This window comes from Macrotis lagotis, chromosome 1, assembly GCF_037893015.1.
Source record: "Macrotis lagotis isolate mMagLag1 chromosome 1, bilby.v1.9.chrom.fasta, whole genome shotgun sequence".
Classification (NCBI taxonomy): domain Eukaryota; kingdom Metazoa; phylum Chordata; class Mammalia; order Peramelemorphia; family Peramelidae; genus Macrotis; species Macrotis lagotis.
Genome location: NC_133658.1, coordinates 130,633,960 through 130,648,596, shown reverse-complemented (window position 1 = coordinate 130,648,596; position 14,637 = coordinate 130,633,960). Strand labels below are relative to the sequence as shown.

At 34.7% G+C, this 14,637-nt stretch overlaps 1 protein-coding gene across 8 annotated transcripts in view; it reads right to left on the bottom strand.

Annotated features, from left to right (window-relative positions):
* Window positions 1-14,637, bottom strand: part of TIA1 (TIA1 cytotoxic granule associated RNA binding protein) — a 38,826-nt gene that overhangs the window by 23,485 nt on the left and 704 nt on the right. The gene's annotated exons all lie outside the window — the stretch shown is intronic.

Below are 14,637 nucleotides of genomic sequence, written 5' to 3'. Positions count from 1 at the left end.
AGAGTGATTTGAAATTAAAGCATCTCTGAGGTATCACATCTCACAACTCTCAGATTGGCCAATATGACCAGAAAGGACAATGATCAATGTTGGAAAGGATATGGAAACTCTGGGACACTAATGCATTGTTGGTGGAGCTGTGAACTGATCCAACCTTTCTGGAGAGCAATCTGGAATTATGCCCAAAGGGCAATAAAAATGTGCATAAACATTTCTGGGTCTATAACCTGAAGAGATCATGAAAAAAGGGTAAAAACACTTGTACAAAAATATTCACAGCAGCTATTTGTAGTGGCAAAGAATTGGAAACCAAGGGGATACCCATCAATTGGAGAATGGCTGAAAGAATTGTGGCATATGAATGTTGTGGAACCCTGTTCTATTAGGAATCAGGAGATGGAATTTAGAGAAGCCTGGAAAGACTTGCATGACCTGATTCTGAACGAGATGGGCAGAAGCAGAAGAACATAATACACCCTAACAGCAAAACAGGGCTGATGATCAACCTTAATAGACTTGCCTATTCCATGAGTGCATATAACCAGGGACAATTTTAGAGTATCTGTGACAAAAAATACCATTTGTAGTTGCAGAAAAAACTGTGGTGTTTAAACAAAAACTAAAGATGTATTACTTTCAACTGAAAAAAAAAGTTGTTATAATTTTGCCATCTCTAATATGTCTTCATCAAGGATATGTTGTTTTCTCTGAACACATACAATTTTTATCAATGCATAGCATAGAAGTTATGCAAAGATTATCAGAATGCTCTCTCTCTCTCTCTTTGCACATCTATTGAGACCCAACAGTGACTGTAACCACCCAAATTTCTTTCATCATTTTCTACAATCTATAAAACAACCTGTTTGAGAATATGAATTTTCAAAACTAAGGGTAGCATGATAAAACTGGTACTGGGGAGATTTTCAAGCCTTGACATGCTGTGTAAACTTGGACACAAGTTCGCTTTTGGGTTAAATTTAATTTTTCTGATCCTCAGTTAAAATATTCTTTTTTTTCTTTTTGCTTCTGTTTTCCTTGCCCTCTAGGATATTTAGACTTAATGAAATACAAATGAATAATTAAAAGGTTGATACCTAAGATAAGTGACAAAAATTGAGTTCAAATTCTCTGGGCCCAGACAAACTGTACCCCTAAATACTGACTAAACTGGTGAATATGATTCCAGAGCCACTCTCAATGAAACTTATATTTTTAAAATTAAGTATTTTTTTTAAACAACAGAAATCTGCCTTCTTTTCCTTTTCCTCCCTTCAATTGAAAAACAAAACCTCTGTTACATTTATAGTTCAAGCAAAATAAATTTCCCACAGTGGTCATGCAGGATGGATAGATTATGCATAGGGCACAGCAAATGTAGAAATGTTTTGCTTGTTTGTAATTTCTTGTTATGTGGGTTGTTTTACTTTTCAATAGGAAGGGGGAGTAGTAGGAGAGAGAAAGAAGCTAGGATTAAAAAAATAAAATAAAATATGAACAGAAGGAAGGCCAGAAGGAATCACAAACTGGACAGCTTTGAAAGTTACATGATGAATTTATTATACTTCAAAAGAAAAGAGTTCTACATAATAAAGATTCGTTTTCATTTTACAATCCCTTCCTGCTGTTCTACCATGTATATAGAAAAGCTCATTTTATTTCTCATACTTTTTAAAAATTTAAATTGGTGGTGCTAAAAATGGAATATGGATGAAAGTCATTAACACCAAGTACAGTAATTTTAAGAGTTTAAAATTTTGACTTCTGCAAATCAATTCCATTATTATCCCCACCCCCAATACTAACCAAGTTAACTCTCTTGCTGTTATTCACACAAAATACAATCTCTTATCTTCATGCCTTTGGACTTGTTGTTCCTCACACCTAGAATAAGAGGATTCCCTCTTCATTTACAATCTCTCAGAAGTCCATTTCATCCAAAACTCAGTTCAAGTGACACCTTCTACAAAGACTTTCCTGACCCCTTTCTTCCTTTTTATAACTGGAAGACATTTTATCTACATATGCACACTCATATCTTTGTTGTCTCCCATTAATATTTCAAATAAAAAAAGAAAATTTGAAAGTTCTCAGTTCTATTTCAAATTCAATATTCTATGAAGATGTGCTCAATGACAGCACATTTTTAAAAATTTAAGTGCAGTAGGTTGAGGTTTTAAACTCTAAGAAACTAGTAGTTCTTGTGTATCATGTAAACCAAATTAACATGTAATTGGAAAATGTTTGACAAATAAATAACAATACAACATAAATGCTAATTGTTAATATTCCAGCAGCAAGCAGCAGTTCCTTCTTTTAGAGTTTGACACTGCTGCAATAAAGACAGGTCACTTCAAAAATGTTAACATTTGAGATCAGGCACTAAAATATTTGACATATAATTAGTTTTTAGGAGATAGAAAGGATCTTACTGAATGAGTTCAATTCTCATTTTAAAAAATAAAACTGAGAGGGTATAGAATTTGGTCACAATCTCAAGATAAAATAACAATCTACACTGGAGTTCAGATTTCTTTAAAAAAGGAAAGACTAATTTCTCAATAGTCTCAGAACATTGGATTGACACATGCATGACTGGAAACATAAAAATACACACAAAGCCCTGGATTTTTTTAAATATAAAAGAAAAAAAAATCCTATTCCAAAATACTAAAATGTTTGAAAAAATTATAAAAAAATACTAAATTTTACCAAAAAGGATATGTTCATATAGTAAAATTAATGTACTTTTTTAATATATCACTATCATCTTCCCAAATCATCTCAAGCCAATAGTTTTGTTAACAAAGAAGTACAGTTAGGCAATACAAATCAACATATTGGTCATATCTGATAATGTACTATTCATTTTCAGATAAAGGCTATCCCTTTTTTAAAGAGAATCCAGGAGCAAATATTTATCTGTTGGTACTCTGAAGTTATATTTGGTCTCTGCATTGAATTTGAAGATTTTCAATGATATTTTTCTTTACATTAATGTGACAATGGCTGGTTTGGGGTAGGTAGGAAGGACATGGAAGTACATTCTAGGGGAGAAAAAAAAAGCATAAAAAAATTCCAATTCTTTCAACTGAATCCAATGGTCTTTTCTCAATCTTGATTACCCTTGACCTCTCCACAGTCTCTTCTTTCATGACAACACTCTTCTCTTAAGTTTTTAAGACCTTACTCTCTCCTGCTTCTGCTCCCACCTATCTGAATATTCCTCCTTTGCTAGATTCTCATCATCCAGATCACACTCTCTAAATCAGGTGTGTCCAACTTGAAGACTATTCATGTGGCCAAAGTCACAATGAAAAATGAAGGAACAGTGAGCACATTCAGTATTTCACAAACATGCCCTGGTCATGATATCTCTATAGAAGAGTATGTATATTTGTAAGCAACATTTTTCCCATATGAAGCACACAAAAAGCAAAACAAAAATTTCAGGTGAGCATCTTAAAAATGTCGTTCACATCACTATAACCTCTTTCAAACCACATACAGGGGCAGCTAGGTGGTATAGTGGATTGAACACCAGCCCTGGAGTCAGGAGGACCTGAGTTCAAATCTGCCCTCAGACACTTAATAATTACCTAGCTGTGTGACCTTGGGCAAGTCAATTAACCTTGTATAAAAGCAAAACAACAAAAAACACATATAGATTGACTGGTATTGAAAAAGCAGGCTCAGGGTTCACATTAAAAATGCCATATTCCTGTTTTTTGTTTAAAAAGTAAATGTTTTATTAGGCATTTTTATTATTATACTTTATTACAATTTATTACTTTATTACAATTTATTACTTTATTACATTATTACATTTTGTTATTATACTCAGAGGCAATATAGGTTACATTGCAGTCATAAAGAAACATTAAATTCTTTCTATATGCAGTCCTTGACAAGTTTTTGTTAGAATATGTGGTCCAGAGGAGCTGAAAGGTTGTAAATATAATTGTCTCAAAAGGTTCTTGTCCTAACCCTCTTTTCTTTTCCTTCAATAGTTTCATTTGGGCAGCTAGATGGTGCAGTGGACAAAGTAATGGCTTTGTAGTCAGGAGGACAAGGGTATGAATCTGGCCTCAAAAACCCTAGCATGCTTACTACTTGTGTGATCTTGGGCAAGCCACTTAACCCTGATTGCTCACATCCAGGGCCAACTCCAGTCATCCTGATTCATATATGGCCACTGGTTCCTGATGGCTTCAGAGCAGAAAGTGAGGCTGGTGACTTAGCACACAGCACCCCCTCACTCAAAATCTAATTCATGTGCTTGTCATGGCATCATCTCCCTGATGTCATGGTCTTCTTTGAGAACAAATGATTATAGTTTTATTTAGTGATCCATCAATTCCCAAGAATTTAAAAATCTATCTCAAATCTTCCCATCCTGCCCTAAACTCTACTGACCTCCAATTTCACATTTCCAATTATCTTTGAGACATCTTAAACTGAATGTTCAGTAGACCTCTTAAAATCATTAGGTGCAAAATGAAACATTATCTTTCCTCCAAACTGTACCCAACTCTAAACTCCGCTATCATTGTAGAGGTTAACACCATCATCTCAAGTCCCTCAGCTTCACAACTTAATTATTCTGGACTCACTATCTCTTATCCCCTATATCCAAGGTATTGCCAAGATCTGTCAGTTTCACCTTTGAAATTCTCTCTATAAAAGCCCCTTTCCTCCTCTGACACAGCCTCCAGTCTTTAGTGCAGACTCTCATAACCTTGAACCTACAGGAAGAATTGACTGCTTCAAGTCTCTCATCATGAGAACCCAGCCTCCCTTCAAACACTAAAGTGATTTCCCTAAACCCAGCCTCCCTTCAAACACTAAAATGATTTCCCTAAAACCTTAAGTCTGATTATGTCACACCCCCTCCATTAAATTCCAAAGATTCCCTATTGCCTCTATGTTAAAATATACAATGCTCTGTTTGGTATTCCAATCCTTTGTAACCTACCTCTACTTCCACACTTTTCTAGTTCTCTTAGAACTTAAGCCCTACCCACATTCTCTTTGGTCCAGTAACACTGGTTTCTTGGCTGTCCCACAAATATCCTTCATTCTCTTGGATCTATGTACTTCCCTTTTATTCTATACATAGCTTGTTTTAATTTTGTTTGCTTGTTCTCTTCCCCATTAAATTGTGAGTTCCTTGATAGCAAAGGATTTTGTTACAGACCTTAACTGTCATTATTAGCAGAGTCTGGCACATTAGGTCTTTAATAAATGTTTATTGGGGCGGCTAGGTGGTGTAGTGGATAAAGCACTGGCCTTGGAGTCAGGAGTACCTGGGTTCAAATCTGGTCTCAGACACTTAACTACCTAGCTGTGTGGCCTTAGGCAAGCCACTTAACCCCATTGGCCTTGCAAAAACCTAAAAATAAAAATAAAAAATGTTTATTGATTTGATGGAATTTATAACTTTAAGTCTAATGTTAGAATGGAGATGAATGCTCAAAGCATAATTCTTTTTAAGAGATTTTTCTATTTACTACTAGAACTCCCCAAATTCCTGCATAGGAAGGACAACAGAAGCCCAGAGATACAAACAGCAGCAGCCAGTCTAGGAATAGTAACCTTCAAAAAGGGATATCCTAAACCCAGAAACTCTGAAAGATCCTTAACCATTCTGCCTAAGATACCAGAAATCCCTGAAAATCCAGTTTTGAACCTCAAAGATCTACTATTTTAACAGCAATAAATATTACCCCCAAAAAATTGAAAATTAGAAAATTTAAGCTATCTACTTGGGAAATGGTTTGAAAAGAGAAAATTTAAGAATCATTGGACTCCCTGAAAACTTTAAAAGCCTAGTTATGTCAAGAAAGCACAAATTAAAAAACTGCCCAGATCCATTAGACCCAGAGAATCAAATGAAATCTAAAGCATTCATCAATCACCCAAGCTGGTGGGAAAGGGAGGACACCCCAAAATGAAAAGTCCCCCAGGGTTATCATAGCCTAGATTCACATCTTCCACATTAAAGAAAAAATGCTAAAAACATTCAGAAACATTCAAAATACCAGAAAACCAGAGTCAAAAAAAAAAAACCAAAAACACACATACAAAACCTGAATGTTTCTATCTTAAATGAGATACCTGAAAACACAATATTCCAAAATGCAAAAGATATAAGCTTAAAATCAATTACTCTACAAAACTGAATATATAGACAGTTTTTTTTCAGTATTTATTTTCTCTTGGAGGGGAGTTTGTGGTACAATGGGGTTAAGTGACTTGCCCAAGGTCACACAGTAAGTATCCAAAATGCAAAAGATATAAGCTTACCCTATATTATAACTTACCTTATAATTACCCTACAAAATTGAATACAGTCAGTTTTTTTTAATTATTTATTTTCTCTTTTTTGGAGGGGAGGAGTTTGTAGTACAGTGGGGTTAAGTAACTTGCCCAAGGTGGAGGGGAAAAAAGGAAAACTTTGTAACAAATAAATATAAATGTAGTCAAGGAAAACAAATCTCCATATTAGCCATAGCCAAAAATGTGTTCCTAATCTCTACTATAAGCTCTGAAACTAAATAAGAACTTCAAAATATAAACACAAGTCAAGAGAAATCTAGAAAGATAAATTAAAGTAGCACTAACATTCCTACAAAGGGAGAATACACAAATAAAATCCAACAGGAATATACTAGGTGCTTATTAATAAATGCTTGTTGATTTCATGACTTCCTACTTCTCATATTTGAGTCTTCAAGATGAAGATTATACATAGAAATGGCAGGTATCAGGTAAACCTCTCTCTTTAAATGAAACAAAGGAAAGCTGAAAACACATTAAGGTATTTATATTATCTCATTATAAGTCTGCTGACAATTTGCTTTAGTCTATTATACCTTTCATTTTGTTTTTCTATTGCCCTTTTGGTTACTTGCAAGTTTAATTCTTTGACTAGTACAATATTCTATGATTTTTCAACCTTTAAATATTATCATGAAACTATACATGTAACGATAAGTGTTGGTGGTTAAAAAAGCTTAGAATCATTGAAAATTCTGTAATTTCCTAAAAAATGATGCAACTTGCTCTCATTCTAGCCAAATATGGTCCCAACTCAATCTACCTCAACTGTTTGATCAAGATATTGATCTTGATTCAATGAATTTTTCCATTCAATTGATTATCATGTTTTGAGCAGTATTCTTTTATGGTTAGGTGTCATGGAACTCTACAGTCTCTTCAGATTTGAACATGATTATCACTCAGAGTACCAGTTGAGAAGCACATGATGCACAAACAAAAAATTACAAGTACATCTATAATATTTTTCAAGAAATATTTGGTTAGGCCTTCTGGTTAAGATGGCAACATGAAACATTGTAGACATTTGTTTTTTTCAGTGTGAAGTATCAAGTAGGTTCTCCTTAGGGTTATATTTCATTAAAGGAATCCTCTACTATTAGGGGATTTAATGAAAATATCACAATGTGATTCACAAACAAGATTCTGTAACAGGAAATTCCTTTCCTTTTTGGATTTTGCATAGTATATAACTTCAGGATAGAGGCAAATTCTGACAAACAGGTCTCCTTTTATACTTTGCTTAGCAGGATTTACCCAAGATTGGAAAAATTCTCTCCATAGCACACTGTTATCAAGGAACATTTAAAAAAAATGCAGAACATTTTAAACAAAAAATTATGTTTTGCATGAAGAAATTGTGTCAAATAAAATTCTATTTTACTAATATCAAAAGCAAAGACACTAATGGGCAATAATATACAGAGGGTACAATTTTCATACCATGCAGGAAGTACACAAAAACATAATTCAAAGGCTATCCTCAACTTTTTTATTCTCAAATATTTTTTTAAAGTCAAGCTAGGTGGTAAAATGAATACAGCAATCACAGAGCAACCCCTCTGAAATCAGGAGGTCCCGAGTCCAAATATGACCTGGGACACATGATACTTTCTGGCTGTGTAACCTTGGGCCAGTCACTTAACCCCACTGTACCACAAACTCCTCCCCCAAAAAAGGAAAAGTTGGAAGGGATCTTAAAGGTCATCTTGATCTACCTACCTCAGATAAAGAAAGATGGCCCTGAAACATTAAGTGACTTGCCCAAAATCACATACTTTACAGAATCCAAAGAAAGTAAAATCCGTATCTTTTGAGATTCACTTATTCCAATACATCACTTTTTAGGTGACTTTAGAATTCTTTAAATTTAGAATGCAACAAAAATGCATACATTTAAAATTTTCTTAAGCCAAAGATCCCTGAAAAGAAGTGTTCTGAGTTTTTATAACCATCACTGAAGGACCCCTGGTAGAGAAGCCTATTATCCCCTCTAACATCAATTGTAACTGACAAGGCATGCTTACCCTTCCTGAAGTAACAAGGCACCTTAAAGAAGAGACAGAAAGAAGCATCCTGACTCTAGTAGACCCAATACCCCTGCTCCCCATTCAGGTCTTTCAACTTGGCTATTCAGTCATCATGAAGGGGAAATCAAACTCTGGAGAAGAGGCCTGACACCACCATCATCACTAATAGACAGACCTCAAACATAAAAGCCTTGAAAAACAGCAGAATAGCTCACTCCATCCTCTACTCACTCTGCTGTTTCTAGTCTAGTCTTTATAATCCACATTCCAGAGAAGCAACTTTGTGCAGACAGGATCTGGTAACTTGTAATCCCTGCCTCCTCAAAAGCCTTAGATACTATGGAGTAGAAAAATAAAATCCTCAAAGTCCAATATGGTTTTATTACTCGAAGTCACATTAAGAAGATAAATTAATTACTATGTTCTTTGCTGTTTCATTTTTAGGAGCATACATGCATAGGGCCTTTCTGTCTGACTTGCAACTTAAAGCCTCCTCTTGCTATCTTCCCGCCTATTAAATCTAAGTTCTTCAACATGTTCACAATATACTGAAAGAGAGAACACAAAGAACAATGGCAACCACCCTTCCCAGCTTTAGATGGTATACAAGGTACCCCTGGCCAGGGCCACTTACCCAGAATACACTGAACTAGTTTTCCACAGGAATATTCCCAATTAATAAAGGAGGCAGTGTCATAGATATCCACGAGAATGGAGGATGAAGATGAACAAGCAGACAAAACAATTAAGTCACTTAAAGCAGGATGACTACATTTACAATCTAGGGAATTCAATAGAACACACATTATGTGTAGAACACAAATTTGAAAAGAGCATTCTTACCAGACTTCTGTATTATTGTACTATAATGCTTTTATCTGGTACTGTAATATAAAAAAAAGATTTAAATTATATAAATAATAAATTAACTTATAAAAAATTAAAACTGATAAAGCAAAGTGGCTTAGCAGTGCCAGATCTCAAACTGTATTATAAAGAAAGTTATCAAAACAATCAGTGGAACATATTAAGCACACAATTCAAACCAGCATATGACCAGAGTAATCTAGTGTTCGACATATTCAAAAAATCCAAATACTGTGGAAAACTAGCTCAATGTAGATTTTGGGACAAGAAATCACCATTAAGGAAGCATGGAATAGTTACCCATCATAGATCTGGGGTTAAGGAAAGAATTCATGTCCAAACAAGAACAGGAGAGCATTACAGGGTGTAAAATGGACAATTTTGATTAAATTAATAAGGTTTTGCCCAAATAAAATTAATAGCAAAGGTTTTAAGGAAATCAGGAAACTGGGGGAAAATCGGCAGCAAGTACCTCTAATAATGGGCCTCATTTCTCAAATATGTAGAAAACTGAGTCAAATTTATAATAATTCCAAGTCATTCCTCAATTGTTAATGGTCAAAAACATGAACTGCCAGTTTTCAGGAAAAATCAGTTATCTACAGTCACATATAAAATATGCTCTAAATCAAAATGCTCTAAATAATATTAAAGAAATGAAAATTAAATACTCTAGGGTACTGTACCTCATATGTATCAAATTAGCTAATGCAACAGAAAAGGAAAATGACAAATGGAGGGAATGTGGTAAAATTGTGACACTACTGCATTGCTGATGGAATTGTGAACTGAACTAACCATTCTGGAGAGCAATTTGGAACTATGCCCAAAAGGACAATCAAACTGGCCTACCCTTTTGATCTTACCACTACTAGATCAGTATTTGAAAGAGTTCCAAGAAAAAAGGGCAAAGAGTCTATACATACAGAAACATTTGCTCTTTCTGGGGTGGCAAAGAAATGGGAACTGAGGTGAAATCCATCAATTGGGAAATGAATGAACAAACTGATTGTGAAGGAATACTAAAACCTGGTTAGACTTACAAGAATGGATGAAAAGTAAAGTGAGCACAGAACCAGAAGAACATTATACACAGTAACAGCAATATTGTATAATCATTTTTGAATGACTTAGCTGTTTTCAGCAAAACAATGATCTAAAACAATTCCAAAGGACTTATGATGAAAAATGCTATCCACCTCCAGACATGGAACTGAATGCAAATTGAAGCATACTTCTTTTAATTTATTATTCTTGAGGTTTTTTGGTCTGCATCTTCTTTTGCAGTATGGATTCATGACTATACATGTATAATCTATTATCAAACTGTTTGCTTTTTCAAGAAGGGGGAAGGAAGGGAAAGAATTTGGAACTCAAATTTTAAAAATCCATTGCTAAAAGTTTTTGTTTATATGCAACTGAAGAAAATACATGTACAAAAAAAATAATTCAGCATTCACTCATTTAGTCTTTGTACACACCAAAATTACTTTCCAATTATGTTACTGTTAGGGAACTATATGTTCATTTCTAAATTCCACAATACCAATGTGTTGTTTATTCATTCAAGCTTTGTGTAAAATGAAAATATGTTGTGTATACTACCTTTATCTTTATCCAAGTCACTTAAAAAAACAGATTCAAGACAGATTATTCCTGGATCCATTTCACTAGATACCTTACTCGTGACAAAGAATCTTTAACAATTTCTCTAAGTCCAACCAGTTTGAAATCCATCAGATTGTTTTATCACCAATGATAATCAATAGCTCTTCAGTTTGTCCAAAAGCACAGCAAGAAATATTTTGAGTAAGATTTCCTAAATTTTAGTTTAGCATGGTATTTATTTACCACTTATCTCTAGTTTAACAATCCTGGCAAAAAAAGTAAAGTCATGACCTCTTCTTGATGAAGTCATATTGGTTCTTTATAACCATCTCTTGTCAATCTAGACATTCACCAATTATTTCTTTAATGTTTTAATTGAAAACCAAGCCCTTTGATCCATATACAGTTTGTTAAGGTTAACTAGAAATGGCCTCAAGACATCATGAATACTTAATAAATTAATAATTTTTTTCTCAAAATTATGTTAACTAACTGGATACAGAATGAAAATTTCTTTCTACAAATTTTCCCCCAAGTACAATATGTACAAACAAGAATTTAAGAACAGAGTACCAGACTTCTGATCTTAAATGAAAAGAACTGACTCTCACTTCTTGAAAATGAGACTATTTTCTAATGTGACCTTTATGCTACTTCAGATTGGGCTGATGACTTGAGCTTTCAGAGAACTGACTTCAGAAATAGAGGAAGGGAAAAATTTCAGAATAGCTACCTCTGATACCATACTCCCCCCCAAAAGAGACTTGTCTTAATAACAGCCTTCTTGTCAGCAAATTCCTAAAAAATTTCCCTTCACTTTACCACTGCCTCCAATTCTATCAATTATCTTATTCATCAGCCAAATAAAAATGTAGATATCCTTAGAAAATCTTTTCAACGATGAATAAAAAAAATGTTCCTCACTTTCTCATATTGCCTTCAAATATACTACCAATTATTCATCAGCACCACCACCCCTAAAAATGTATATGCCAGGGCAGCTAGGTGGCACAGTGGATAGAGTGCGGGCCCTGGAGTCAGGAGGACCTGAATTCAAATCAGACTTCAAACACTTAAAAATTGCCTGGCTGTGTGGCCTTGGGCAAGTCACTTAACCCCACTGCCTTAAATAAATAATAAAAATATGTATATGCCTTTAGGAAGAATGCCAGTTCTATCACTCATGTTATTTCAATTAAAAATTGTCAATTCACTACAAGTTCAACTAAAACTGGTTTTCACAGGTACCTGCACTGAATGGAGTATTTTGATCAATAGAAAGTAATTTTTTTTTTTAGTTTTTGCAAGACAATGGGGTTAAGTGGCTTGCCCAAGGCCACCCAGCTAGGTAATTATTAAGTGTCTGAGGCCGGATTTGAACTCAAGGTACTCCTGACTCCAAGGCCAGTGCTCTATCCACTGCACCACCTAGCCACCCCGATAGAAAGTAATTTTAAGATGCTTTAATGGAAATGCAGGTCTGAGCAGAAGGCTTGGGACACTTCAGGAAGGTACTATGCGGCCATATGGAAGAAGTAGGAAAGAAAAATCTGGAGGGAGATGAGGGGACAAGACAGTATTTACTCATTGAAATACTGTTTAGATCAGGAAAGGGGGAAACCTACCTTCTCTGTCTTGCCCCATAATTTCTAGTAATATAATAGTTATTTTATCATTGTTCTATAGACTGAAGAGAGAGCCTTATCACTTTTCCCCGCCTAAGTTAATTTCTTAAGACCTCAAATAACTATATTCCCCAGAAATTCCTGCATAGGGAAGGTTCAATTATTTTTTGAATGAATGTTTTCTATAAGAAAATAATTTTTACAATTGAAAACAAAAACAGCAAAAATGGTAAAGAATTGGCTAGGAAAACTTGGGTTCTGACACATTCTACTAGTCTAGTTACTAAACTTCTGAATACTCTGTGTCAGTAGTGTCAGACAGAAAAGGAGGGAAAAGACCAAGTCATTGGGAGGGATTCCCTGTGCACCCCCATATTGATATAGAAAATTGTATTTTTGTATTTTTATTTATTTTGTTAACTATTTCCCAATTATATTTTAATCTGGTTTGGATTAGATTAGAAACTGTAGGAGGCTGCATGTTTTTGACACTTCTGTTCTAGGCAACTCTAGGATTCTAAATTATAGAAAAGGTTCACCTCTCCATGGATAGAAGGATTTTCCTAAAGAAATCACAAATCTGATCTCTAGTTTCATCTTACCAAACCCTGAAATTCAATTTTGAGGAAGAAATTTATGATGTACAATCAAATGCTAAATTTCTAATTCAGAGGCTAAACATTTTAACAAGAACACAATTGATGTACTTATTATGTAAAACAAATAGCCCACTTAAATTATAAATACTTTTACATGCCCAAATTATGGTAAAGATGACAAATTTCAATGACAAAACTAAATGTTTTTGATAGCTTCTGAATTTAGCAAATTATAAAATTATTTCAAAATCTCAAACCTGAAATATTTTGAAGTTATTAGTCATTAGCAAATTAATCACATTTCCAAACTGCCCACTAGCTAATTAGAAGTAAAAAATAATTTCCAATAAAAGCTTCAACTAATTCTTGGGAAGTTCCTAACTATAGGGAGGCTTTTGCAATACCAAAAATATATACTTAATTGCTGCTTCCTAGTCAAGAGCCACAAAATAACAATAGTTAAGTTCTTAAATTACTAGAACTAGTCACTGTTACATCAAGTTGTCACCTAAATGGTAAATATCAATGTCAATGCAAAATCGAAATTTTTGAGAATAGCTGATGCAGAAAACATGGCATTACGAACTGAAAAAGAAAAGCTACAATAAGCAATCTAAAATTTAGTTTTTACATGTAATCTTAGCTCATATCTCCGGGGAAATCATGAAAATGAAAAGCAATACAATCTACAGATTAAAAGATTAAAAAGATGTTAAGTCTTCATGGACAATATTTAGAGGCATGGACTTAAAAGTCAAGGGTAGTAAGAAACAAGTTTATGCTTATAAGGGGTACTTTTCATTTTGTAAAACAAAGGGGAATACAAGAAGCTCAAATGACAAAGAAATGGAAGCCTTAGAAAGCACTCACAAAAAATTGATATTCAGTCATAGAAATGTACCAGTATGGAAAGGATTCTCAGAGATCAATGATAATCAGTTATGGAGATTTAACTGTTGATTCAAAACTACTGCTAGCTCTTTATGCAGCATGTCAAATCACATGAGTGCCTATTATCTCTAAAATAGGAAAAGAAAATTTTAATCCCCTCCCCCCCTCCATTTTGTTAGATCGGTTTCAAAAAAATTTTAAGGTCTAGCGGGCTTTGGGGATAATGGGGGGAAAAGAGATTATTTGTTTTTCCTCTCTATTTCAACTTTTTTATGGGGAGGGTGAAAAGAAAGGAAGAAAAATATTTGGCTTTCTTCTGATGAAATGGTTCTCTCCTTTCTCAAATTTTTCTGAAGCACTTTTAGCTGCCTGTCCTTTGTCCCCATCCACCCCCTTCCACTTTTTGGTACACATGCAGTGTAGTTATTTATGCCCCCTCCCCGGGAGCGCGAAGCCGCCGGAAGGCAGGCCCGGTTCGGTTTTTTGTCTTCACCTTCGCATCCCCCGACGATTCCTGGCACACAGTAGGCTCTAAATCCAGGTCTCTCCAACGTAACTGAATCTGAGCGCTGGCATTCGGGGGGGGGGGGGGGGGGGGGGCCAACACAAGTCCCCGCCGCCAAGAAGGGCAAAATGAAACACTGAGAAGTTTTGAACATAAAAAGGAAACGATCGGGG